General features: G+C 39.3%; 1 protein-coding gene across 30 annotated transcripts in view; it reads left to right on the top strand.

Moving 5' to 3' along the window:
- Nucleotides 1-27968, top strand: part of DLG2 (discs large MAGUK scaffold protein 2) — a 983885-nt gene that overhangs the window by 855248 nt on the left and 100669 nt on the right. The window contains exon 1 of one of the 30 annotated variants that reach the window (XM_077174050.1): nucleotides 12168-12496. The exons of the other annotated variants lie outside the window; for them this stretch is intronic. The gene's annotated coding sequence lies outside the window, so the exon portion shown is untranslated. Of the gene's footprint in view, nucleotides 1-12167; nucleotides 12497-27968 lie in introns of those variants that run through there. 30 annotated transcript variants of the gene reach the window in all.

The following is a 27968-nucleotide window of genomic DNA, read 5'->3' as shown; positions in this document are numbered from 1 at the left end:
AATTTTGAAGAAACAAAAGTCACCTTGATTCGTATTGAAAATTAGAGCTTTCTGAAAACAAGATTATAGAGATTCAGTTTGTTCTGTTTCAATTTTGACATTTTTAAGAGGCCTAAAATTAGTGGATGTGGCAGACAATATTTGGGGGTTTACTTAGTTGTTCACTGCTAAGTTTCTTAAAAAGACTGGGCCAGATGGTGTCCCTGGGGTGAGAGGGAGGGAGGTCCTGCAGGGTCTGGGGAAGAGAAGGTGCTAAAAGCTAGAAGAAGCTTCAAGGTCTGAGAGGTGAAAGGATCACAGGAAGAAGAAGGGAACCTGCAGCTCATTTCTGGCTGTAAGACTTTCTGAGAGGACAAGACAGAGAGAATAGGAGTGCAGATGTGGGGTCTGCTGCTTCTTAGAGAGTCCCTGAGTTAAAAGCAGCAATGGCTGAAAGTGTAGAGCCTCTCGTCCCATGGAGCAATGATCTGGCAGAAGTAAATTGTGTACAATTCCTTCATAATCTCTCTCTGATTTAAAATAATCACTTTGGTGTCATATATGCTAGTAAACAATGTTTGGCACTATTCCCAAACAGGGATATTTTTGCCCTTGCTGTTAAATTGTTTGCAGGTTCCCTGGCACATTTTGTCCCAGCTCTTTATGATTTGGAAACCTGCTCAAGTAGAAGACCAGTCCCAGGGGCCAGGTTAAACTTTGGGACATTGGGACAGTTAGGCAGGACAGACATGAGGCACTTCAGGCTGCCTCAGGTCACAGGAATCATCCTGGAAACATCTGAGTTACTAATTATAAATGTGGCCTTTGAGGTCTCTCTAATTAAAAATGTCAGGTTTCTAATAAAATCTCCATTTTCTGAGTCCAGGAATCTTTCACACTCAGTCCACAGCTCTAACCAGCCCAGGGTCCTGTGTCACTGGGGTTATGCCATCCCTGGCAGTGTCAGCACTTCTGAAAGCAGAGCTGATGGGGGTGAGGCAGAGGATACCCCTGTTTCATTAGAACATCAAGTGAAAAACATGAATATGGCGTATAAAGGTTTTTTGTTTTTTTTTTAAAGTACCTTTTTCCCCAGCAATCTGAATGTCAGAGCACCAGGACAAATGCTCAATTTGAGATCTCCATGCAGCTCAGTGCTGCTGTATGCTGAGCTACTTGTTGGCACCATCCAGTCTTTCCAGCTCCTGCACTGGCAGCCTGCCAGGAACTTGAGGGTCACCCCAATTTGCCTATTTGTTGCTGATTGAATACCACATAATTTTCATGTACCAATTTTCATGAATCTACATAGATTTCTTTTTATTTTTTTTAATTAATGCATTTTTTTGCAGTTTTTAATATATGCTATCAATCAGTTTCATGAACTGTGTGGACATAAAACCAGTTGAATGAAGCCAAGGGAACAAACGGCACTTTTTAACCTAAAATCCACCTTTCTTCCCAGTGCCAATGTGCTTTTGTGAACAGTTGTTAGGAAATGAGCTGCATTCTCTAATTGTTCTTGTGCATCTGTATAGAACAGACCTGCCATGAGTAACCCCTGTGGATGCTCATGCAGGCACACACCAATCGATTTCACTTCTGGGAATTACTTTCTCCACTTCCAGAGCACTTTATCAGCAGAACTGCTTGTGGTGACTTTCCTGAGGCACAGCATCCCTTTGCTGGGCTAGAGAAGAATAGATGCAGCAGAGCAACCAGATAACCCCCATGTTTGCTGTAACAGGAATTCATTTTTAGTGATGATGGCAAAGGAGACCAAAAAGTCAGAGAGGGAGATAGAAAGCTTGCATAAAATATATTGAGAGTTTGCCTGTTGATTCCCTTCCTTTCTGATGTATATGCAATTGAGGTTGATTTGTGTTTGCCAAGATAGTTAGGATTTGTATAGATACCTGGACTAAAATAGCTGAGGAACTGTGCTGAATCTTCGTCATCCCATTCTAAAGCCCCAAATCTGGGATAGTCTATTTTGGTTTGCGTTTTTTTTCCTCTCTTGCAGTAGCATTTGTATGTTAAGCCAGAGAAATCAAGACAAAATAAGCAAAAACAAATTATGAAAGATCAACTGTGGGACTTTATTTGTCACATGTACTCCATTATAAAAATATTTATTGATTTTAGGTAGGATATTTATCATGTAATAGGAGAAACTGTTCACTGATGATGCTGCATCTGGTTATTCTCAACAGGCAGTGTTTCCATGTGGCAGAGGAGAAAAAAATAACAAAGACATGAGCACCTGCTCTACTTATTTGTCCTTCATGCTAAGAGTAGAGGAAAATGTTTTGGTAGGGTACGTTTTGGTAGGATACATTTTGTTATAGCATTATGATTTTGCCAAAGTGCCAGGAGAGTCCAGGCGAGTTTCTGGATCCTGGCAGCTCTGTTCTCCTGGTTGATACCTAAAATCTTTAGGCAACACTGTTGCAAGGGTTGTGTCTTTTGATATGAGGCAACATGATGAGTTCCCTCCCAGGCTGTTCGAACAACTGTAAGCATAGAAATTGTCTTTTTTCGCCCTCATGTGTTAGCATGAATTTGCAGAGGTGAAGTACCTCTTTGCAGGATTAGATCCATGAGCCTTTCGTCAGGTCCCATCTGGATTTACCAAGTGGACTGTAAAATTATTCTAATCCTAATAATGCTCAGTACAGGATATGCCTTCAAATAGCATGTTGCCTTTCAAGTGTAATTAAAGAGTCCTCAGATGTGGAAAATAATTTGAAACATTATTTAGATTTCAGAAGTCATAACATTTATCACAAAGATAAAATAAGTCAATAGTTTAAATTAATATGGACATTCCCAGTAAGATTACTTTAAAAAAATTAATTGGTTTTCAAAACTGTATTTTCTCAGCTGTCAATTTCTGTCTTTGGTGATTATATACCATATAATGGCTTTTTGCTTCCTGAGTACAATATTAAGGACTAATCTGAGTTTTGAAATGGCTTGTTCCTCTGTCATTTCTCTTTATAGCATATACCCTTAAATTTTAATGCACTGAATATAAGCTATGTCTTTTTTATAACTACTATTACATGAGAAGGAGGATTTTGGTTTGGTTTGAAAGATTAAAAATAATTTCTGGCTACAACATCCAATCTAATGCCAGTTGGTGTTTCATGCCCACAGGAAGCTGTTAAATTTATTCGCCAGGTGTAAAAGGGAAGGTAAAGAAAATCAATCATTTGAAGGGAGCACTGTGTTGAGTTAATGCATATTAGGATCCCAAATGGATTTAATTCTTCCAGAAAAAAAGAAAAAAAAAAGAAACAAAAGAAAGAAAGAGGCCTGAGTTTCTGGTAGTTTAATTCAAAGAAAGACCTTGAAGTAACCCCGTGAATATTAACATGTTAAATTTTAACATACATTGATTTCATATATTTAATTGATTTTTCCCTAATTTTCTCTAAGTCTTCTTAAGTCATGAAGTCTGTAGTTTAAAACCAGACATTTGAATATTAGCTGCAAACCAAGCAGGATATTAAACTCCATTCTTCATCCTATATAATATGGGTATAGAAATATGTTACAGGTGTAATTATGATATGACTTTCAAATTTATGTCTGTTAGGTTTCTGAGAAAAGCCAAACACATACTTCAGCAATTGTACAAGAAACATGCATATATAATTGAACAATTCATCTAGGCTTGTAATCATTTGCATTTAATTTCCATCAAATGTCTGGGTAAACTTAGTAACATTTTTATAATTAATATATTTCATAGTAATATTTGCACAAGAAATGTAGTGGTAATATTTACACCTCACCAGGTAAGAAAATAAGAAATATTATATGGTTATGCAAAATTCATACTGTAAATACTGTCAATATAATGCTCATAAATCATATGCAGGCAGAGGGCATCTACTAACTCCCATGTGATCATTAATTTGTGAAAACAGCAAAAAAATCATAAAAATATTTAAAATAACAGAGAACAAACCACATATTCATTACAAATTATTTGCCCTGCTTTGCTAGTTGGTCATACTCAGAAAGGTTTTATTTAGTTGTCTCTTCTTTTTATTAGGATGAAGGTAATGTAGTCAAAATATACACATAGGATTTGCATTTTTCATCCTTCTAACATTCTCTGTTAATTCAGCAGGAAAGAGCAGCCCAATGGGATGCTTACTGTGAAGTAAAGTAATTAAACCTACTGGTAGAAAGCAAAAAGATTTTTCCCCCTCGTAAATTTCTGTGCAGGCTAACTAATTTTTGCATGCCCAGAACTTTGATGATACTTTCAGGGCCATGGTTTTCATTACTCTCCAGCACAATGCCAGGATATCCACAGGGTCAGGCATTGCCGGGACACATCCCAACTATGAAGATATGAAGCTGAATACAGTCTCCACAGGGAGTGATCATCCAAAGTGCCCTGTCCTTTTATGGTGTACTGTACACAAGGTTTTCTTTGTAAGGGTCATATTGTCTCCTTCAAAAGTGGCCCATTTTCATCACCTTAATGCGTTTTTATACCTTGTTGTTGAAGTCCTTGTTTGCTACTGGCACAAAGCAGTATGGATTGTCTGCTTTCAACATCTTCACCTCAGGATCATTTTGTTCTTATTGTTCTCATTCAAGTATGATTACTCTGTCCCCAAATCACATTTTAACAATGTATTCTCTGAGAAGTGGACCTGCAAAAGTTCCTTTAATTTCTATCCCTGCTCAGCGACAGTACTTTTATATTGTTTCCTTGTATGTCCCTCAGACTGACATATATTTCTGTCTGCTGTGCAATATTAACACTGAGAGGGCCAATATTTTTTTTTTCCTAGTTGTGGGTAAAAGGAGGAAAAAAAGACTGGAAAAAATCACCGCTTGGACTCTCCAACTCTTGCAGAACTGTTTGCTTTGAAGAAGCTTAGGTGGCCTGCAGGATAAATGTTTATATACATCATTATTTTTAGTGTATATTCACAGTACCTGCATGGAGCAGTGTTGAGCTGAGAAACTGAGTCACAGAAGCAGTTTCCATCCCAGGACACAAGGACAGAAAAAATTCTTACAACAACTGTCCTGAGTTCCCAGTTACTGCCATTTGCTCCTACTTTCCTTTTCCAAGGTGCTCTGCTAAAATAGCAGTTGAGTTGCAAGCACAAGCAAAAGAAAGCCATCAACTGCCCACTGCTGCTCTTAGCTTTTATCTTTGGCCTTTATTTTCCAAATGCTATGTTTACAGTCCTGGTGTCATCTGGCAGAAAGTTGGGCAGAGCACAGGAGTAGATACCTATAAATTCAAGTGCTGAAAACTGCACATCCTGAGTTTTAACACGTACCACCTCTCTATTCAGTTGTTCAGCATTCTCAGATAAATCCCATTTTGTCATTTATGAAACCTTAACAGAATGTTCTTGTTGGAACTACACTGCGTGAGTTATTTCTGTAGGGTTTCAGTCAGAGATTCTGATACTGTAGTGATAATAAGTACTTAGATTTCAACTCCTTTCATTCTTCAGTTCTTCAGTTAAAGGTCTTAGAGCACTTTCCCTCTCCTAATTAATCCTTGAGCTATAAGTAGTTCAAGAACAGAGCATCTAATCAGTGTCCTGGTTCTTGGGTCCCTTCAGACAGAATCCTCACCAAAGGGTGGCTTGTCCTTAAGTGCCCAGCTGGGCTCAGAATGTGGAAGTTAGTTACCAGGTGTAAATATGCTGGGATAGCAGACATTTCCCTGCTTATGGTTACTGCTGACCTGTAGATGAAGTGTCGTTGCTATTCCCACCTTCAAAATGCCCTGACAGTGTGGGAATACACTGAGCATGGCAATCCCCTCAAATAAAGTTTGCCAGAGAACCATCACCCTAGCTGCCCAAAAGGTAGCTAGGTATCCCCTCAAATAAAGATGGTAGGGAGAACCATCACCCTGGCTACCCAAGAGGGTGTCTGGTGAGTGCTGAATTAATTGCCCTGGCATTAGAGCCAAGACAGAAAATCTGCAGTTTTAGCAGTCTGGTGAACCATGCAAGGCTACAGATGATTCCTGTGGAGCTGAAAGAGGGTATTCTATATCCTAAAAAGGAGTTATTTCTTCCTTTCCTTTCAGAGCAATACTTTGTTCTGATGCTGCTATAATTCCATGTATTATTTCTTGCTGGGAGGTACTTTCTTGGCACATTCACAAGTAATGGCAAAAAGCTGCAGACGTAAATTTGCAAGAATGCTGGCACAGATCTAGCTTGAGTATCACCTGCTGTCCTTCTTTGGCTTGTCTGAATCCTAAACTGCTGTGCATGTTCAGGTTCCAGGAACAGCATAACTGTGGAGTTCAGTATGAGTAGGTTAAATTCACTCGTGGTGTCATCTGAGCTAGTTCATTTGGAGCTTGTATCTCTACACTGCTCTGCCATCTGCATTGTAGTTAGTCATCCAGGCTTCAGATTTTCTTTCCTGAAAGAAAACTGTAGGAGGGGAAAACTTAATCTGAGAGTGTGTGCGTGCGTACTGATTCCTGTGCTGGCTCTTTGTCACAATCAGTGCAGGAGGCATCCACAGGCGATGCCGCTTATATTTTGCAATCTACCACAAATGCAGGCCTGAATTTCCCTGTTTTCTCATGAAGACTGTTTTGTGGTTTTGTTTCCCTTTCCATGGACAGCCCCTTGCAGTACTGTCACAGGACTCTCCAACAAAGCAGCTCTGCTTTCTCCACCACACACACACTCTGCCTCTTGTGCTGTGCTCTCCGCAGCTACCAGGAAAGAGGGTGCAGCCAGGTGGGGGTCAGTCTCTTCTTCCATGTAACAAGTGGTAGGACAAGAGGAAATGGCCTCAAGTTGCATCAGGGGAAGTTAGATTAAATATTAGGAAAAATTTTTTTGCTGAATGTGGTCAGGCATTGGAACAGGCTGCCCAAGGAAGTGGTGGAATTACCATCCATGGAAGGGTTCAAAAAACGTGTAGGTGTGCTGCTTGGGGGTATGGTTTGATAGTGGACTTGGCAGTGGTGGGTTAATGGTTCAACTCCATGATCTTAAAGGCCTTTTCCTTCTGTATTCTGTGTTTTTTACTGTAATGTCTGTAGAGCTGTTGCTTTCTCCATGTGTCAGTTCTTGCTGTAGGTAACATGAAGGACTATGCCAAGCTGACAGATTTTCATCACCATCCTCAGAGGAGTCAAGTGTATCATTCCTGTGCTGTACTTCTTCCCAAATCAGCCACCTACTCCTCCCACCACAGAGTGCACGCAGAGTTAAACTGCGAATCCAAGGAGGATCTTCATGGCTCCGCCATTCTTTGCCATCCAAAGCTGTTAACTCATTTGCTTCCTGCATTAGGCTTACAAGGAGCTGCCTGTGGGACCTTCTGTTTGTGTAAAAGACGTGTAAAAGATGCGTAAAAGATGCTTGTCTGGTTTGCTACTACGTTTAAACTTTTAGCTAGTACAAAGTGTATCTTTAGCTATTTTTTTTCCAGCTCATAGAGCTATTAAATCCTTTATGATTTGTTTTGGATTTGAATATCAAACTTCAGAAAAATTTAACTCATTTAAAAGGGAATAGCAAAAGCAAACACAAGGTTCAATGGAAAACTAAAGTCAAGAAAAGAAAACCACAACAAAAAATTGCAAACTAGCTCTGGATTCTGAACCATCTCTCCAAGTTTCTCAGTTCTTTTAACCAGCTGCACTAACCTAAGCCATACAGAAAATAAACATTTTTATGAAATATTAGACTGTTCCTGTGATATCTGCTGACCTATTAATGGGTTACCATATTATTCCAGGTTCACAGGGTGCTATAAAAGGCTTTTCAAATCAAATCAAATCCAGACAGCCTCTCCAGAGGCTCTAGGGAAAGTGCCATCTGGTCTTCCTCCCTTTTAGCTGCTCTTCTTTATTACTGATAGGGTCATTCATATTCTTAAGACTGTGAAGCCACCATTAGGAGAGATCAGCCTTCCTAACTAGCAAAGCAAGTTCTTGTCATTGCCCTTGATCAACTTAAATTGCTCTCTTGGGCATCTCTTCATTCAGACCTAGCTGAATATCCTTTTAAATTCTCTTTTTTCTGTATTTTTTCAAACACAGTCCTCATTCAGAAAGAGGACTTGAGCTTTCACTCTGCACTTGTAGCAAAAGAGATGTCACTTGAGGAAGGAAAGTATTGTAGTACAGAAAAATATTATTATAGCAATAGCACTTGTACAGTCCTTTGCATCTTCAAAGCCCTGTGCCAGCTAATTTCTTAATTAATTTAAGTATACACTTTTATTCATTTGTACTTACGAGGATTAATCTTAGGAACTGAAACTATTTAAAAACTGTTCTTACATTAAATTTCATGTGTGCAACATTGAAAGAAAATTAATTTCTCTATTGCCTTGGCGCGGCAACTAAATTAATTTACATTGTCACTGTTGTTTATTTTGCAGAGTGGGATGTATGTAAGTTACAGCAATGGAATCTGTCTGACTCAATGTGTACTATTTTACCATATATTTATAAAAGGATACATTCTCATTGGATTCAGACCACAGACAATGGAGTAGTTAGTGAAACTTGTAAATCCTCTGTGATCTCAGCTGGAATTAAAAGTTTGATAGATTTCTGTACTGGAAAGAAATGATGATTCTATTTCACCTACTACCCTTCGGAGCGTATAGGCAGGGAAATTCCCTGTAACTGGGGTTTGCCTTGATCAAGTGTAATAAAAGACCTCTACAATTATGCTCAGCTGACTTTGATTAGAAGAAAGGTAGATCTCAGAATCAGCTAAACTCGTACAGATTTCATGGTAATGCTTAGCCGGATTAGGGAGGGAGAGCTAAATTAGTGCCTTGGCTGGGAGGAAGGTGGGAAGTGACTTGCAGCCCTTGATACTCTTTGTCCTATAGGGGGGCCAGGATAAGCTGGGCTGTTGTAAAGTGATGTAGACTGAGGCAGAGCAGTGGGTTGAGCCTGCCATGAAAGTAAAAACACCTGTAAGAAACAAAGTGTTTTTACACCCCCGGGTCGTTGGAAAGCTTAGGCTTCTTGTCATTACTGCTCTTCTGGATGATATTATCTGATAAATTCCCAGTCCTTTTTTATATCCTGCTAGGCTCTTTGCTTCAGAGGTATTCTCTGACAGTGCCATCAAAAGGCTATCAGATGAAAGAGTGTAAATCCAGGGTAAAAATGTATCCAGTGTAAGCCTGACAAAAAAAATCAGCAAAGAAATAGAAGTTTGCTAAATGCAGGACACTGAATAAATACCTCTTTAGTTTTCAGGATGGTATTTTAGGCCACATTGTAAAGATTACTACCCAGAGTACTGGTCATCCATAAATTCTGGTGTGGCCTGGGAATTATCTCTGTTGGTGCACATTTTTTCTCCTGAAGCTCCAGGTCCACGCTCTGGAGATCCTGGAGATCTAATTTTGCTTCATTGAGGTGCAAGTGACCAGTACTAGCTAATTTGTGATATGGATAGTATCTACCTGTAGTTATTTTTAATTTGAAGTTACATTTGCTTCTTCTGCTCTTGTTATTCCAGCTGAATGCCCTGATTTTTCCCCAGTGGTCTGTGTGCTCACTTTAGACAGCAAATAGGATATCCATGATATGTAGTCAATATAGTCCATGTGATTATGGATGAAAGAAGTAATGTTTTGGTAGCAAATGGGAACACTATTGTATTCTGGTTTTTTGGGGTTTTTTCATTTTTAGATCAGTTCCATTTTTCAGCTTGAAGCGAAGAACATCAGAGTCAATACCAAATGTGTTTGTTACAAATGCCTTAAAAATACACACTCCATATATATATGTAGGTATACAGAAATCTGGCAGCCATATGGGATTTTCACACACCTGTCAGTGGAGTGAATATGTTTGAATGTGAAATCTCACATTCTGTACTAGAATGTAATAACCAAGCCCCAAGGACATGGAGCTCATGGACATATGCTCATGTGTTGAGTGTATCAAATCACCTCGAAGGTAGCACTTTTACAGAACTCCACATTGTTCACATAGTTGACTACTATGGCAGTATCAGCTTTATTACCCATGGAAAGGTAACATGGAAGCCAGGAAAACTAATTAAAAATTTCAAGTGTGAAGCAGGGTAGCAATTTCTCTTGGAATGGTGGATCTTATGTAATGCCGCAGACTCTGGTTTATGTATGCCACCTACATGCAGCTATGAAATATTACTGTGGCTTACATTAGTGAAATATTGGTCACTTTTACAAACATTTTCTTGAGTAAGTGGGAGCTGAATTTTAGCATGAGAGTTATGTTGGTCAAGGACATTCAACCATGCATTGCTTGTGTCTTATTCATGTGGCAGCAAATTGTTGTAGGCAGTGTCATGTTTACACAGATCCTTGGGAAGCCTCTTAGAGTCTGAATGGTTAAGGCAAAACAAAGAGGAAAATAGGGCATTCTGGCACATATGGTTTGTAAATGTCTCTTATAAAAAATAGGTCAGAAAACCCTAATTAGTGCACAAGACAACTAACTGTTGTAATCAGGCCATTTTAGGGAACCTGCATGATGTGCACGTGAAATATGTAAGCCCCTGAGAATAGAATTTGGCTCTAAAAGACAAATCCAGTAGCACAGACTCTTTTGTTTTTTCTGCTTCTTAATGAGCCAGGGTTTATCATTTGGAATATTTTCTGCCCATATTGGATTATTTGTGGTCAGCATCACTGGAGAATCCAGATATTGGATCTCAGTTGTCCTTGCCTCTGAGAAAGACAAAGACATCAAAATCATTACTGTGATTAAATCCTGATATGTCTCCCCTACATTCTGCCACCCAACTCTAGAGAGTTTTTCTTTCATACAGCCTTCTGTAGTAAGAGCCAGCAGCACATGCAGAAACACTGCTCATGCCTCTGGCCTGGAGTGATTTTTTTCTCAGATAGTAAAGGTGCTGAACACAAAGAGACAAATGAGGAATGGGGTGGAACAAGCAGCTGAGAACAGGAGGAAGGGGATATATATACACATATAGGACTAGCTTTTGCTATGCATGAAATGCAACACCCTGTTCCCACATTGTGACGCACATCAGTCAGTCCAGATGGTGAGAAGGGTTGGGTTTCTGCCTGGGGCTGCCGGCGCAGGCTTCATTTGCATTCCTCAGCCCAGTTGTTCGTGGAAAAGCATCCAGACAATGCACAACCGCTCACACAACTGTGCTCACCTTCCCAAGAACTACATTTCTTCATGGCACCAAAAACTGGGGGAGTTTTACAGGCATGGGAAATGAAAGGAGCGGGATCAAGTATTCAGGTTCCAAATGGAACCCTCTGAGAATCATCACCAGTGATGTAGAAATAAAAAATCCTCTTGAATAAAGTGTTCATTCCCACTCTATCCTCAAAAAAATAGCCTTGAGTTTGTGTAAAACACATACAAAATTCCCGGAGCTCAACTCTGAAAGAGCAACTTCTGCTCCCTCATAAAAAAATTGCCACACAAATGCCTTTCCAGTGGCTGATCCCTGGCTGTGTTTTACCATTACCATAACCTGCTTTGCTTGTTAGGGGCTAATTCTGAGTGTTAATTTGTGGCATGTGCAACAATTGTGATTTTTATTGCTGTAATTAATCCCATTTGAAAATGTTTAGTTTAATTGATTGGATTAATGGTAGTTAGGTGTTTGGTTCTGTTATTTTTGTATCTATATATTGACTTTTAAAGCTATGCAAGCGTATGAGAAAAAGAAAGTATTAGAGAAGTGAAGAGCATTACAAACACATCCTTATAATTTAGAGGATGATCTTAAAACCTTTCAGCATTTTTAGGAGGATTTTAAAATGGGCACACCTAACAAGTATCCTGCTTTTAACAGTCATTCTGCCTGGAGTAATGCTTTTAGGTTTTCTGTGCTGATATCCCTGGAATTTGCCTGAATAATTTCCATTCATGATAGTAGAAGTAACAAACCCTGTGTTAGTCGCTAAATGGGAACTGTGTCTTTAAGAAGGGAGGATTTTTATGAAGATTTAGGAAAAAAAACCATGAAAATTGTTACCTAGAGGACACTGAAGGTACATTTACTACTGCATTAAGAAATGTTTAAGAGCAGAATTTGTGTTGGTAGATGGTTTCTTCTCCGAGTTTTGCCTCTCCCCCAAGTGCAGTTGCTCATTCCACCTTAACAAGGTGCAGTGATTGACAGGTAGAGATGTTGCACAGAGCAGAAGGTGGGAGTGTGCTCTATTGGTTTGTGCTTGTACATCCTGAGCACCAATTACTGTCACTGCTGCCAGCACTGATGTGTTTATCAGGATGAGTTATAGCAGAATATATGTACACAGGCAGTGTGTATGCTGGATGACCACCCCCTGTGATGTAAAATATGTGAGTCTGGGAGCTACCGTTTTATAATTCATCAGGTTCAGCAGCTGAATGTTGTTGGTTGGCTTAGTTATAAAGGCAAGTGTGAACCGAACAGCAGACAGGAGCATCTTGCATTGAGAGTCCTGCAAAGCTGCATTTGGTGACTGGGCTCCGCTTTTGTTCAAGTGAATTCAGTCCTCGGTGAGTGATGGGGGTTCTGTCGAGCTAAAGCTGTTATTATATAAGCTGGGGAAACCTGCCTGCTAGTTTAATGTGTATTTTGCTGCTGGAAGTCCTTGTCTGTGGTTGTTTTTAGATTTTGCAATATTTTCAGTTGTGTACGTTACTGGCACAAAATGAGATGAAAAGAAAAATGCAATGATGAATTATTCACCATCGTGCTGCGAGGATCTCTTTCCTAGCTAAAGTTACTTTCCTTTAGTGAGTGTGTTGGGGGTTCAAAGAAGCTACGAACCAGCAAATCTACCTGTCATTAAATTGCTTTTATTAGCACTTAAAGAGAGTGATGGCTGTGGCTTTTGTAACAAGAGGAAGGAAAAGAATAAGCAAATATCAGAAACATTTACAAATGCTTTGCTTTTTGTACATGTGGCTTTTCAGATGCAGCATTAAATCTTTTATGTGCAGTGAGGGGCTGCAAAGAATTTGAATTGTAGAGCTTTTTAATTAGATACTCAGTAAATCAGTAGCTTCTTTCTGGTTTTGTGGTAATATGCTTAGTATCACATTAAAATGAATGATTCCCCATCTTGCATAACAACAGTGCTGAAATATGTGTAAGATGAAAGGCAAAGGGAGACTTTGAAACAAACTGTAGGAACATGCTATAGCACAGCTATGCAGAGAAAGGTATATTTCCTGTAGTGTCTGCATGACTTTTTGAATTTCACCAGCTTTAGATTCTTTGCTCTAATTATCACTGGCTTCTTTTTGACCTCTGTATCTTTTCAAGCAAGCTCCATTAATATGTTGACATTATCGTGCCAGTAACCTTTAAAAATCAGTAAGCCTGCAAATTTTTTTTGTTGTTTTAATCAGAAAGGAATTGAAAAGCAGAATTTATGGAACCGAAATACTAAGATTGCCATATAATACCTCTATGTCTCCCTAGGAGAGGGAGTGGTCACGAGTAACAATTTTACTTTTTCTTTTATTAGCGGTAGTATTATAGTCATTGCTTTTGTCTCGTTGTACCCGGTTTGGGGTTGTTTTTCCATTCTCTGTGGGTTGGAGAAGCAAGTTTATTGTATCTAAGTATCAAGAGAGTTTGGCAGAACGGCACCTGTTGTGTTATTGCTGTATTATTAATACATGGAGGGAGACACTCTCTTCCAGAGACCTCTCACCTGATATCACTCCAAATTGTTTAGTCTGTAGTGATTTAGACTTGTATTGTGACTTCTCACTTAGAAATAATTCGTTCAGTGAGTTATATGTGAAGCATCAAAGCTGCAGGACTGATCCTGGTTTAGTTAATAAGGTATCTCATTTTAGTATCAATTTTTATTTAAAGAGAAAGGCTATTGGCAATGGCCTTTCCCACTGACTTCCTTTGCTTAGCAGATTTGCACTTACTCTTTATAAATCATAAATTTGAGAAGAGCAGAATTTTTTTGTGACAATTATTTCCTGGCAGCCTAACAGACTAGAGCCTATTTCTAGGAAAGAGTGTATACCTTTGTCAGCATTACTTTATTTAAGAGTATTGCACTGCTTCTTAAGCATTCAGATCTATTTTCAGTGACCCCTGTGCCAGCAAATGGGTTTCTTGAAGTGTGAGCTTCTGGCTTTGCAAGTTCTCCTCCTTTCAGAAATCTGTGATACTGCATCCATCTGTCTAGGCATTTATATTGCATGCATCACAATGGTGTAATCTCAGCAATATGAACATTAACCATGTAAATGTATGTACTGTAACTTAGGAAGTATAAATTAGGACAGGAAAAGCAACCCTAAAAGGAGAAAGTTATGATATGGGCATATGGGCTTTTGTGGGAACCAGAAATGCAGACTCGCTATTTGTTATTACACAGTAAATAAAGCTGACAACTAGTTCAGTCTCCAGGCAGTGGTATGGAGGCTTGGGCACAGATGAGACCAGCTTTTCAAAGTTCACTCCAAATAAGACCAAGGAAAATAGCCAGAGGATGTGGCAAAAATCCCATTTTATCCTGGGTTCGTGCATGCCTACTGCTCCTTTGTGGTCCTGGGAGGGATGCTGAAGGAAAAATAATAGAGACTAAGAATTGTATTTCACATCTCAATCTGGAGGATACAAATGTTTTATCTGGGTATTAGTTTGGTGCTATGATCCATGCCTCCCACCTGGCAGTGGGCAACAGCAGTGCTCTCCACGGAGTGCTGTATCTTAAATGCCCTTAGGGCTGGTCCAGGAAGCATCCATCCCTGTTGTTAGTGCTACATCCTGCTGGAAACACTCTGCACCACGGCTCCAAGAGTGTGTTGGCTTCCTGACCGTAGCAGAAATCTGCTCTCCAAGAGGAATCTTGCTCTGTTTTTGCCTTTTGGTTGCAGATGAAACCAACCCACGTTATCTTTCGTATAGAATATAGATGCCCAGGAAAAATATCTTAGATAAAAGTCCTGAGCTCAGGAATTGATCTTTTTATCTTTTTCCTTTAGTCTGAAACACCTCCTGTTTACCAACCTTCAGGTTTACTGTGAAGTCCCATGGCAGCTTGTGGTCAACATTTTTGACAAAATGGTTTATTGGATGAGCCAGCATTAGTTTTTGGACAGTTATTTTTTGGTTTGCTGTAAATACAGCTAATGTCTGACTGTGTAGTTGTGTGACTGTGCTCTTTGTGTAAAAAGTGATTGGATATGGCAGCAGGGGTGTGTAAACTCACACGTTTGTATGCACTTCTGATACACTTCTGTTTTTCTCTTTCAAGCACACAGTACACAAACCATGCTTTCAAACAGAGCAAAACATTTATAATATTGAGACTTGAGCACAGAAACATCTAACGCATAAAATTGAAAGCTGTTAACTAGCTATTAATTCTCTTACTCTTTATTGAAGAGACTGATAAAGTGGCACTGCTATTTTTAAGAATTCTCAGGTGTGAATTCAGTATTCAAGAAGGGTGTGAAACAAAGCTGTGCAGACACTGGTGATAATGATGATGGGCTTTCAGGGAAAGGGCCTTCACTGGAAAAATGGGTGAAATGATAGGTTAGCCATGTAGTATCCTCAGTGTTGGGAATAGCCAATACAACTAGGCAACGGAAGAGATAGAACATAGTAAAGGATGACAGTGTGTCAGCGGAAAGCAGTAGAGGGTTTTGTACATCCAGAAAACTAGGGAGAGAAACTCCATTTTAAAGGACTATCAAACACTCAGTGCACTACAGGAATAAATTTGGCAGCTGGAGCAGAGAGAGAGCTTGTTCATAAACACAGCATGCCCTTTGATGTTGGTCTGCTCATTGTGCTGTGAGGGAAATACATGTAAAGGTCTAATCCTGCAGAAGAGATTTTGGTTAGGTTTTATATGATTTTACGAGCAGGAGGGGATATTCAAGTTATTAAATCCATGAAAAGCTCACTTGTAAGCAAAATACATCTCACAAATGCTAAGTTCAGTTTGTTTGTGGATTCAAGTGCTTGGTTTGTTTGGTGGCTCCTGGTGTCTTGACATTTGGACGCATTATGCTATTATTTTTAAAAGAGAAAATAAAAGAACTATTAACGTAAGTATTCTTTGCTGGGGGAAAAAGTAAAATAAAATAAAATAACCTTCCTTGCTGCCAGATGGACAAACAGGTCTCTCAGTCCTTGAAACATCACAGGTGAAAAGGGTGTGTTCCAGGGTAGTAGAGATGGTTTTGGAGAATTCAGCACCAGAAATCAGTAGGAGACAGATGACAGTGAAATAAACTTACACAAATTATCTGTTTTCTGAATGGCATTTAATGTAGTCTGGATGACCAAAAACATGAAAAGTGTTCATCAAGATTCCTTTTCAGGATCATGTCAGCTTTCTGTGGAATTTTTCCATGTTTTCAGGGGGTGTGCATGGTCAGAAGGGTGCTGGTTCCTAGAGCTGTCTCCCCACTACAATGGAGAAGCTGCCCATAAACAGAGGTGTAGGGTTTGACACACATCTCTGGTAAAGGCCCTACAGCTTTGAGTCCTACAGGCAGGACTTGGATCTATATCCCAAGAAAGCTGCACTGGAAGTCCCTGTGCATTCCTCCAGGTGAACACTTTTCTTTTTGGATCATGACCATATGCAGAAGAAAAAAAAAAAAAATCTGGGGAGACCCTCTTATGAAAGTGGCCCCAGATGAAAGTGGCTGCTAGGGTCTCCTCAGATTACAGGCTGAGAGCACTGAGAAATACCTGCAGCTTCTCTGGTCCTCAGCTTTTTGTCCTGCCTGGAATAATTGAAGATGGAGAACATTTGTCATCCCACTTGCAGTAAGCCAACAGGAGTGATGCTCCTCTGCAGCAGATTCATTTGTTGCCTGAACAGCAGTGGTGTACTCTCTTCTGTCCTGTGCAAAGTTGTAATTAGGGGTTGGTGGCCTAAAGCTTAATAATAAATACAAATTTTATTTTGTACTACAGGGAAATGCTTATGGCATCAACAGCTTTCTACTTGGGAATTCCCAATGTGCTCACTTAAAAGTCAGTCTGATAAAACTGCAGATAGAGTCCTCATTCCCAGAATACTTTTGTAGTGTTAGCAGAAATCTCCTATTATTTTAGCCAGGCAGGAGAGTAATCTGGATTGACAAGAGTTTTTTAAATCCTGAGAGTTAATGTCATCTTTACATCACAGTGGTCAGTGTGTTGTGTTTGAAGGACCTGCCAAGTGGCAGAGTGAGACATGGGCTTCCCTTCTAATCCATTCCTGTTCCCCTGAGGAGATGTGTCCCGTTCCGGAGACAGCCAAGCCCACCACTCTGCAAGCATGATTTGCAACACTGGTTGTGCTAGATTCTAAGGAAAGGAATTAGTGCAGTGGCATTTGAGCTAAGCAAATGCTAATTTAAGAACCCGCTATTATCCCTTTTGTGTGTTGTGGTAATAACCTTTAACATTATAAAATAATAAAGAACTGATTTAACTGTGTTGTGTGCAGCCACATGCTGAAACTGAGCGGGTGAGCAAGCCAGGCAGGCAAAACTATGCACTTTGTTGTGGGGAGTTTTTGTTTTGGGGTTTTTTTTCCCTTCTATTGCTAATTATTTCTATCTTTTAAGGAAATTGTACTCTCAGAAGCATTTCTTGCTGCGTTGAGTACTGTGTTCCCCAAGTAGGAAAAAATATCCACAGCAGCTAGTAATACTAGTGGTATCTAAGTAATTAAATATTATTCACAAAAGAAAATCTCTGCTTTCTTTCAAAAAATCAACTTACAAGTTTTAAGAAGGTATAAACATAAATACAGTATTACAGTACTTTTTCATGTAAATAGTATTTTATTCTCTCTGTATTTATCTACAGTACTGTTAATCTCAGTTTGTTTATAGGAGTAGATCTTTGACCCTCACTATCAAAATATTCCTTGTGAAAGGAATTTATTATTTCAGATAGAGAAGTGATAATAGGCAAAATCATTATCTGCTCTCAGTGTTCCATGGACTATCCTTGCCCTCCTCAGTTAGGTGTTTCTGTAGACATTCCATAGAACAATGACAGTGCACACTGGCTGCTGCTGGCTTTGGGTTGGGCTGTCATCCAGAAATGTAAAATAAAATTATTAGGTGAATTATTAGGTCTTAGGTGAAACTCAGCTGTTACCTGTAGTGGTCTATAGTTCTTGTCTTTGAGGTGCAACCACAAGTGTTAGATGCTTCACTGAAATGTACCCATCCAACACAGGAACAAGTTTGAGAGGAGGGGAAAATAGGACTCCTCCATTCAAAACAGGTTTTCTAGGTGTGGAATTAATTTCATTTCACATTTCTTTGCAATTTGTTAGTTAAAAACCATAAAATTTTCTGTAGATATTCTAAAATGTTCTTATTCAAATAAAGCAAAGTGTTCTGTAATACTGAATGCAGTTTAAACGTTTGCTGTTCATGTTTGGTTTCTTCTACTTCTGTTCAAATTTTATCATCTTTGAATTATAATAGTAGCCTGGTCTAGTTGTACAAGATACCTGAAACAGCTTTATAGAGAAACTTGGATATTTTTATGGCAGCAATTACATGTTGGCCTTTTAAGGTAATGTGGTGCAATTTTGCACTCAAATCTCTTTATTTGGTTTTCACTCTTTCATGTCTTGCTACTGGCACCTGACCCCTGAGACGAAAACACTTGTTTGCAGCTTTCTCCTATCTTTTCAGAGATGCAAATAAATTCTGCTTTGTTTTTATTAAATTCATTTTGGTGCGCAGGTATTGAATGTAGGGTCTGAAGCAGAGAAGAGCAAGTGCTAGAGACAGCAAGCAGAAAGGACTACAACTTTTTATGCAAATTTCTAGTAGAATTACTGTGAAGTGCATCTGTAAATTTTAGTTCAGTTTTATATACCAATAATGAACTAGTCCGGCTTTTGCCCTACACTATTCATAAGACTTGAAATTCAACATTTTTCCTCAATTGTTTGAGATGCTTAATATAAAATATGGACTGAAATTTTCTGTTTCAGTTTATTTTTGGTATGCTTCTTTAATAGAAGAAGAAACAAACTTTGTCTATAGAAGTTGTCTGTATACCTGTCAACTAAATCTTAAAATATGTTTGCTCAAGAATTACCGATTTGTATTTATCATAGGAGGTGTTTTTAAGATTTGAAACATGGGAAGAAAAATTACAAATACTTGTTTTATTTTAAATTAATCAACTAGCTGGTATGTTTTCTTATGAATCATGCAATAATAACACTTTTATCTTCTTTGTTTTACTCCTTATACCTTTCCGCAGTGTTAGGTTACCATGCCTGAGATCCTGGATTATGCTGAATTTTGGTTTAGTTATTTTTAAAGTATACATGAAGGTAAAATATAAGTGATATTTTATATCAATATGAGGTTCAGAATACCAGAAATACGTTGGTTTTTTTTTTTCAGGCCTGCATCCCTAAACATAAATATGTGTTGAAGACATAGATAAATAATAAATGGGGGGGGATCAAAAAACAAAGACATAGGTAGACAGAGCTGAAAAACTTCAGTTGTCCAAAACTGTCATTTGAGGGTGGGAGGGAGAAAGGAGAGCCAGGAGGAGTTAATGTTAGAATATTTGTGCTGAAAAATGGTATCCCTACTGGCAAATTGCATTTTGATTAAAAAGTTGATTTTTGAGTGAAGAAACATATTTAATCTGCTGGTTTTCCCAGGGAAAAAAAAAAAAAAAAGAGATACTTGCATTTATGCAAGGGAATAACTTGAATGCAAATATTGAAGCCAGTCACTGAATTTGGTAATGGAAACTGTAAATGTGTAAGCACTGATGTGGAAACATCCAGAGCCTGATTGGGATCTTTCTTACACCATTTGCATATAACTAAAAACCTGTAACTCAAAGACCAGCCTGAGAACACAAAGGTAGTTAATGTGTGTCTTAACCTTGGGTTAACATCTGTGAGACCTGACTCAGCCTTTCATCTTCTGGTGGATCTGTCTCCTGCTGACTGTGACTCAAACTATCTGTAGGTCTTTCAGACAAAGTTGTAGTTAAATTAATCTGCTCAGCCTGAAGGTCAAGCATGATTTTAATTTAGCCACTGTTCTGTCCTTTGATTTATTTGCAGCACATGTGTAACTTTGACTGACAGCCTTGAGGTGGATACCATAGATATATTGAGTTTGTACTGAAGTCTGTGAAACACATCAGGATTCTTTTGGATAATCGTAAATTATGTTAATAAGTGATTTGTAAGATCCATCCTCTTTCAGATGAATTACATAAACTGCCATATAAAAATAAATTTAATGTATCATCTTAGGACATCTGTTTTGTTGTGAGCTCCTTCTCAGAGACACGTTTCAGACATTATGACTCTAACTCCCTGAATTTTTGTTTCAACCTAATTTTTTTGGAGGTTGGTTAATGCAGAAAGCAAAGACCACTAGCATGCTGTCAAACTGTATTTGAGTGTATGAGATACGTGACATCTGCCACTGAAGATTATGCCTCAGGGAATTCCCTAAATGTTATTTCTGAAATGTGAAATCCAGCCACCTCTGCTGATGAAAGGGTAGGAAGATGAATGCCAAACATGGCAATATTCTGCATTAGGGAAAAACCAAATCAAAACAATGCTCATTTTGTATGATAACCAATTATGTTTGTGGTGTGTGTGTGTGAATAAATATGGTTTTAAGCACTCACCTGAAAGTTCTACAAGCTGCACACATTTGAGTGTATTTAATTCAGAAAAATATAGTACTTAGTTGATTTTCCGTAGGATTTGTAGTTGGACTCCACCAACTCCAGGTATTTCAAATATAGATTCTTAGTCATCATCTCTGGTGCTAAATGCCAGCAATTATAAGTACTGGTTGACTCATTTCTGTACTCCATGAGTTTTCATGGCTGTTATAAAACTTTGAAAATGCTGACAGACCTGTAGCCATCGTGGGCACTGCCTGTATCAGAGTTCAATATTAAATGTAACCAGATATTAAACCTTTATATTGCTCTACCCAGTTGTTCAATAGCACTGTCACCAGGGAGAATAATGCCAGCCAGGGGACATTAATACAGCTAAGTGTAATATTTTATTTATTCTAATAATCTTTGCATTCTAAAGGGCTGAAGTTGTTAACCATAGATTATCCTGCCTGTGGGTTTTACCAGCTCTGTGTTTCTAAGCATAAGAGGAGAAGGAGCTTTGCTTATATGTTACATTTGCATAGGTACAGAGAATTAGAGCTATTGTTTCACAAACCCACAGAATAGTAAAGGCTGGAAGGTAACTGGATAATCTGTTCCAACTGCAGTCACTCTAGTAGGGTCAACAAGGGCAGGTTGCTCAGGGTCATGTAGAGTCAAGTTTTTAATATCTCTGCAACTCTGGAAAACCAGAGTTCCTCTATCCAATCATGCTTAGAATAAAAAAGTTTGTTATAATGTTTAAACATAATTTTCTGTATTTCAGTTTGTGCCCAGTGCCTCTTGTCCTACTGCTGGGAAGCACTGAGACCATCTTCTTTACATCCCTCCATCAGGAATGTAAACTGGCTAAAATCCTTTATGTATGGCACTACTGTCCTCACCTGACCAAACCATTCTCTAGTGTTTGAGACCTCCAATATGCCTTAAATGTGGCAAGGAGGAGCCAGACTTCTCAAAACGCATGTAAATCCTTCTCAGAATTCTGAGACTACTCTCAGGCTCTTCCCAGATTTGAGGTCCTGGACATTATGAAATATCATTCTTGATGTTCATAATTTAAGTTAGGCACCACTACTTTCATCCAATACCTTTTCCCTTTTGTTCAGACCTGCCAAATCCTTGCTTAGAAGTTAAGTTCACTTTGAAATTCTGGCGGGTAATGAGAATTCTGGGTTTGACTGCTATTCATCCTTCTATATAGATGGTAATTATTTCTGAATCTGCCTGCCGGAAATTAAACAGACTCTCATGCAAACAAAAGAAACCTTTTCTTAATTGGGAGACTTGCCTACATGGCACAGAGTGTGAAAGCAAAAGCATGCTTGCATAATCTTGTAGCTGGCTGCAGCATTGGGTTGAATGATTAAAGAAAAATCCTCTATGAATAGGGTATGGCCTATATAAAAGAAGTTAAAACCTCAAATTTGCTTGCATTTGTCAGTGTCCTCTTTAGCAGCCTTTCTACTCCAGAGATTTCCCTTCTTTCCTTTCAGTGTAAGTTGTTCTCATTAAGTTTTGTGATTACAAACAAGGCTTAGCAGTATTAAATGACTAGATATTTTTATGGCCAAATGGGATTACTTTGATAATTGGCTCTGATCTGTTGCAGAACTTGTTCTCCTGTACTTGCTGCAGTGAGTCTTGTAACATGACTGAAGTACCATCCAACTGACATATTTACAGTGTCCTTTGATCCTGGGCCTCTTCAGAAGTTTGGTTTCTTTTCAGCTGTAGGCTGCTTATCGCATCCCTTCCAGAATTTTTTATTTCTTTTGACATTGTCCATGCTGGTGACTTCAAAACTGTGTCATGAAATTGTGATGAAGAATGACAAGGCTTAAAATAGGGACATCAGCACAGCATTCCGTGTGGCCATTTCTTTCCCAGGTCCTCAGTCTCAGCCATCACGTAGCCAGGCCAGTCTGTGCTCTCAGGTCAGCCCTCTTTACTCAGGGTAAGTATTTGTGGCAGATCAAGCTTAAGAGAGAGAGGTTGACAGAAAGCTCCAGCTCTGAAATTACAGACTGATGGTCGGTATGGTGTCATCCATCAGCAATTATGCCATTTTGGATCCATATTCCTTGATGTTGTGTCATGGTTTAACCCCAGCTGCAAATTAGTCCAATACAACTGCTCACTCACTTCCCCTATTCCTCCTTCTTACCCCAGCTTTACATGCTGAGTATGATGTGAGGTAGCCTGGGATATTGCTTAGGTCAGGTGGGTCAGCTGTCCCAGCTGTGTCCCCTGCTGACTCCTTGTGCACCCCCAGCCTCCTCAGTGATGGAGTCAGGTGAGAAGCAGAAAAGGACTTGACTCTGTGCAGTAATGAAAACATTCCTGTATTATCAATGCTGTTCCCAACAAGAATTCAAACCGTAGTCTCACACCAGCCACCATGAAGAAAATTACCTCTACCCCTGATAAAGCAGACACAGCTTGCAATGACAGATCCATGTGATATAGGGTGATGGTCTGGGATAAGTAGACCAGTCAAGCAATCAGAGCAGTCAAAAACAAATGAAAACTAAATAGCTTTTTTTCTCTTGTTGTGGCCACATGCTGTCTTACAGAACAGAAAGGACCAGTGCCAATACTTTCAGTTTGCATCTACAGGTTTGAGGAGATGCAGAATTCAGAATTATCTTGGACAGGACTTTCATGTGCCTTGAATTGAAGAAAATATTGCTGTCTGCATTTGTCCGCACAAATATGTAATGTATTAACCTTCTTCACCACTGTTTTGATAAGGCTGTACACTGACAGTGGAACACTTCAAATTAACTCTTGAACTGTGAAAGTTCAGATGTTGCCCTGATGTTCCATTTATTTCTTTGGAAAAAATAGCAAACACCAACTTGGGTTTGGTGCTGTTTATGTAGTTAGGGATTCTGTGATGATGCATTCAAGTAGATTCTCAAGAGAAAGGGAAATTGGGTTCCTTGTGATACTGTGGAACAGTGAATAAAACTCAGGGATAGTCCCAGAAAGCAGATACATAACAAAAAGCCAGTGTTACTGTTCCACAATTTGACCTAGGGAACAAACATCCTCCTTCACCCAAGATATGGTTATTTCATTTCACCCTGAGCAGTACAACCCAATTGGCCTCATTCTTAAAATGCCTGTTCATAGTCACATGATACAAAAAAATTTTTATAAGTTTATCAAGATTATTGTTTATTTTATCTGTTTATCAAGATTAATCAGAAATGTAGAAGTTATGGAATCTGAAATTATTTATGATAACCATATCCCCAGAAGTGTTCTCTGTAGCTCTGAGAGTAGGATGCTTCTGTATTTGGTGGTGAATCCTGAAGTGGTGAATTCATGAGAAAGTCAGGATTAGCCTGTAACAACAAAACCACCACTCTCTATGGCAGGGATACTTCAGCGGCTTTGAAAGCTTTACTTGATTAAAATATATTCAGTAAAGTCTTTTCTGTAATGAAAGGTGCTACAGAGTGCTCATAAAACCTTGAATAATCTGTGAATGTTTTCAACTGGCATTATTTTGAATGTAAGAAAAACCATGCATTTGTGTAGTGGCTTGACAGGCTGGGGGCTAATGCATGCACAATACTTCTGTGCCTGTGCTCTGATTTATTTGGGACAGGGCATGTTTATGGCAGTGCTTCTCTTAACTAGCCAGGAGCATAATCCTGCCAAGTTCTGTTGTCAGTCTGATGGTAAAAATCATGTCAATAGTAATCAGTCACTGCCCAATTTCATCCCTCCTGCCTTCTTTGCTCCCAAGGGTAGCCACTGTCAGGTGATGCACATTGCCAGTTCTGCTCCAGTCTTACAGGAAAGGGATTTTCCCTCACCACTCTCCTTTAGCAGGATGTGACCATTGCCCACACTGCTCTTTAACAGGAAATAATATTTTTTTTTAAAAAGTAAGAAAAGTCTAGCTTACAAGCAGCCAACTGTTTGGATAAATGTCATGCTTAGCCTGACATTTCTTGCTGCTAGTCCCTGGATAGCCCAGTGAGCAGGGACTGCAGCCCAGAGGGTAATGGGGAAAGACATGTAAAGGTCATTGTGATTATAGTCAAGGAGATACTTTAAAGCAGAATATGAATATAAAACCTTGTAGAGGCTGGCATGCAAATTAAAATGTAAATAAGGTTGACAAGCTTTCCAGCAAGACATCAAACTGCCAAAGGGCAAATCTGTCTTCTCCAGGCCTTTTCTGCCCTTCTTGAGCACGCTACAGCTGTTTCCTCAGCCAGCAACAATAGTAACCTCTAGAGGAAGGAGGACTAGGAAAGTCATAGTGATTCTTAGCAGCTGTCACATTTGCAATGGTTTCTCTTCAGAGTATTTCATAATCCTTTTTTCAGGTTACTTGCCTTAGAAATTTAGGTTACGCAAGCACTAGAAATGAATAAACAAAAAGATGTGTATATACATGAACAAGCTTTGACAACAGTCTTAGAGCTATGAAATTCTTACAAGCTTCATGAAAACAGGGTAATTGTGAGAGGCTATTCCACTTTGTTGGCATAATTAGATAGCAAAGAAATGGAGAAAGATGAGGGGAGAAAAGAGAAATAGAGTCTCTGATATAGGTCCATCACTGAATTGTATTTAAACTGTAGCAGAAAGTAGAAAAGGTTGACAGGAGTGAGAGAGGCTTTTGAAGATGAAGCTGAGGTAGAAGTCACAAGATAAGAAGTCTTACAGTTCTCAGAATAGACTCACCTTCAGCATCCTGGTATCAGAAAGAGATGTAAGTTCTTATTGTTACTATTTTTATTATTATTGCTTTGAGAATTCTGCTTTAATTCAGTTTTGTTTTGTTTTGAACTAGAGTTTAATTCTTTCTGTTTTAGCATCTGGCAGAAATTCACATGTGTATATTTGAAAACAGATGTGCATTTAACCAGCACTTCCCTCAGCATCTGTTTCCACCCTTTGAAGGGTGCTGCCCTCCTTTGCCTTCAGAGCAGCCACTTGGCACGTCCTGCACAGCAATGCCAGCTGCATGGCAGACCTCTCCAAAGCTGATTTTTGTTTCCCTTTGTCAGTGCATGATACTTGCTCCCTGTCAGGATGCTTTTAGAGGCCTCCTGTGCCAGCCATCTCCAAACAGGAATGGCTTGCTGCAGTCATACTGTCTGCAAATGTCTCATTACAATCAATTTAAATGCTTCAGTTCCACTGAGAGCTAATAACACATGAAAGTCAAACAAGGCCCATAATTTCAAAGACACATATTTTTTTGTAATGAACAGAACTATTATGCCCCATTGAAAGTTGACTATAAAAGATTTTAAAGCTGTATTTGCAGTGTCATTAAGACTTCTTCATATATGTCTTCTAAGCTTGAAATTGCAAGATAATCTCAGTTTTCTGTTTACCTTTAAGGAAATAACAAAACTTTATTTTTGTCCTTTGCAGTTTTACACATTTACAATTCCTTTTTCAATAGTATTAAAAAATTGAATTATATAAACCACTGTGATTTACTTATATTCCAGAGAGCTCAGCATCACATTTTAGAGAAAAAAAAGAGATAGTTTCACTGCCCTGTATTCACTTTATTGTTTTCTCTCCCAGCTTAGCTTGTCCTCACTTGATTTTCAACTAAGAGACCTTGTGAAAAGGAAAATTTAAATAATGGTAGGAAAATGCACCTAAAATCATCATGGACCACTCTTCAGATGGATATCTAATGTAAGAATGGACACAACTTGGAACAAACAAGCTCGATGCCTGGCAGAAGTTAGGGAAACAAATTTGAAAAAAATATTAATATATAAAAAGGAGAATTAAATTTACATGATTCTTAAACAGTTCATGATCCTGCCAGATCTGCAGGGGGTAGGACACTGAGGGCTTAGGAAAACAAACAGAAGTCATGCTGAAGAGAAGGAGGAGAAAGCAGGCTTTAAAAACTGTTTTACAGGTAATTTATGAGGAGTGGTGGAGAGGTGAGGCAGAAGACTGAAAGGAAAGAAATGTGGAGATTTACCACTCTGTCAGGCAAAGAATGAGGCAAGGGCACACTGACATATGCTGGGCAGCTTGCAAGTGGAGAAGAACTGTTGCTCACCAGTCCCTGTGTACTGAGGGTTGTAGTAGGTGCAGGGAGGATGCTCAGCTTTTGGTGAGGTTATAGATGGGCCCAGGGAGCAGAAAAGGGGGTGGAAGGACTGGAAAATCTGAAGCTTAGCTGCCTTCCTTGCTATGCAAGAGCTGGGAAAGCTGTGAAGGAAACCTCTGTTCACTTGTGTCCATCTCCTTGTCAGAGCTGACTGAGCCCACTGTTATGGTCCTTAAAAACAGAGCTGAACTTTAACTCTTGTCCCATCAGTAGATAGGAACTGATGGGGTGGGGGGGAGACACATAATTTAGTATTACCATTAATTCATTTAATTACCATTAAATGAAGTTTTATGACATTGTATACTAAGGGTGCAGCAGAAAGGGTCAAAAGAGGGAACATCTCGGCTCTGATTTTTTCTGCTGAGCAGACAGGACAGAAAGGCCTCAGAACCCTGCTGTTACTGGCAAGGGCAAGGAAATTTTGTCCACCAGGCTCTTCTGCATTCAGTGGGAGAGAAGGTTTTCTGGAAGATGGTGGCCCTGAATGGAGCTGTGAGTAAGCCTCTTCTTAGGGTTCCTAGGAGAATAACCCCAACAGGCTGAACTAGACCTTTATGATTTGCCCTGTCATCTGCCCACCTCAAGGTCGTGGGTGAGACCAGAAAACAAGAAGGGGTCCAGGAATGTTCTGAGATTGTGAGGTTTTCCACTGTTGCCCTCACATTATCGTGGTGGCACCTGTCTGCAGGAGGGTGACCAGAACATGTCTGCAGGAGAGTGACCAAAGACAGCAGCCTTGAGCTGAAGGGGGCATGGTTCTGGGTGCTCAGAACAACCACTCATATGGGACTGCATCCCTTTGAAGGAAGGCAAGGTGCAAAAGTTCATTTGACACCAACTGCAGAAAAGAGAGCAAGAAAGCCCTAATTAGCCACTCCTAGCATAGCCAGTCACTGTCCAGAAAGTGCAACAATAGTCACAGCTACAAGACAGTTTAGTTCAAGCTGTGAGGTTTAATTTTCTCTATTGCACTGACAGGTGATGACAGTGTTTCTCCAGCCTAAAGCTAACAGGAAACAGAAATTGTCTGTCCAGTGCAAGATGTTTTATTTTAGTGGAAGAATAAAAAGCAACAAGCACAAAGACAAGTTATCTTCTCTCTTCTGTCCCTTAATACTGAACCACTCTCCGATTTGGCTTGACTTCAACTGTGTTCTCTCTCAGTCCTCCAGGTAGTTGTTTCTTATTATTTTTCTATCTTGCCCAGGACTAAGTTG

Source organism: Agelaius phoeniceus, chromosome 2, assembly GCF_051311805.1.
Source record: "Agelaius phoeniceus isolate bAgePho1 chromosome 2, bAgePho1.hap1, whole genome shotgun sequence".
Taxonomy (NCBI): Eukaryota; Metazoa; Chordata; class Aves; order Passeriformes; family Icteridae; genus Agelaius; species Agelaius phoeniceus.
The sequence above is the reverse complement of the archived record's forward strand: the minus strand, read 5'-3'. Positions and strand labels throughout refer to the sequence as shown.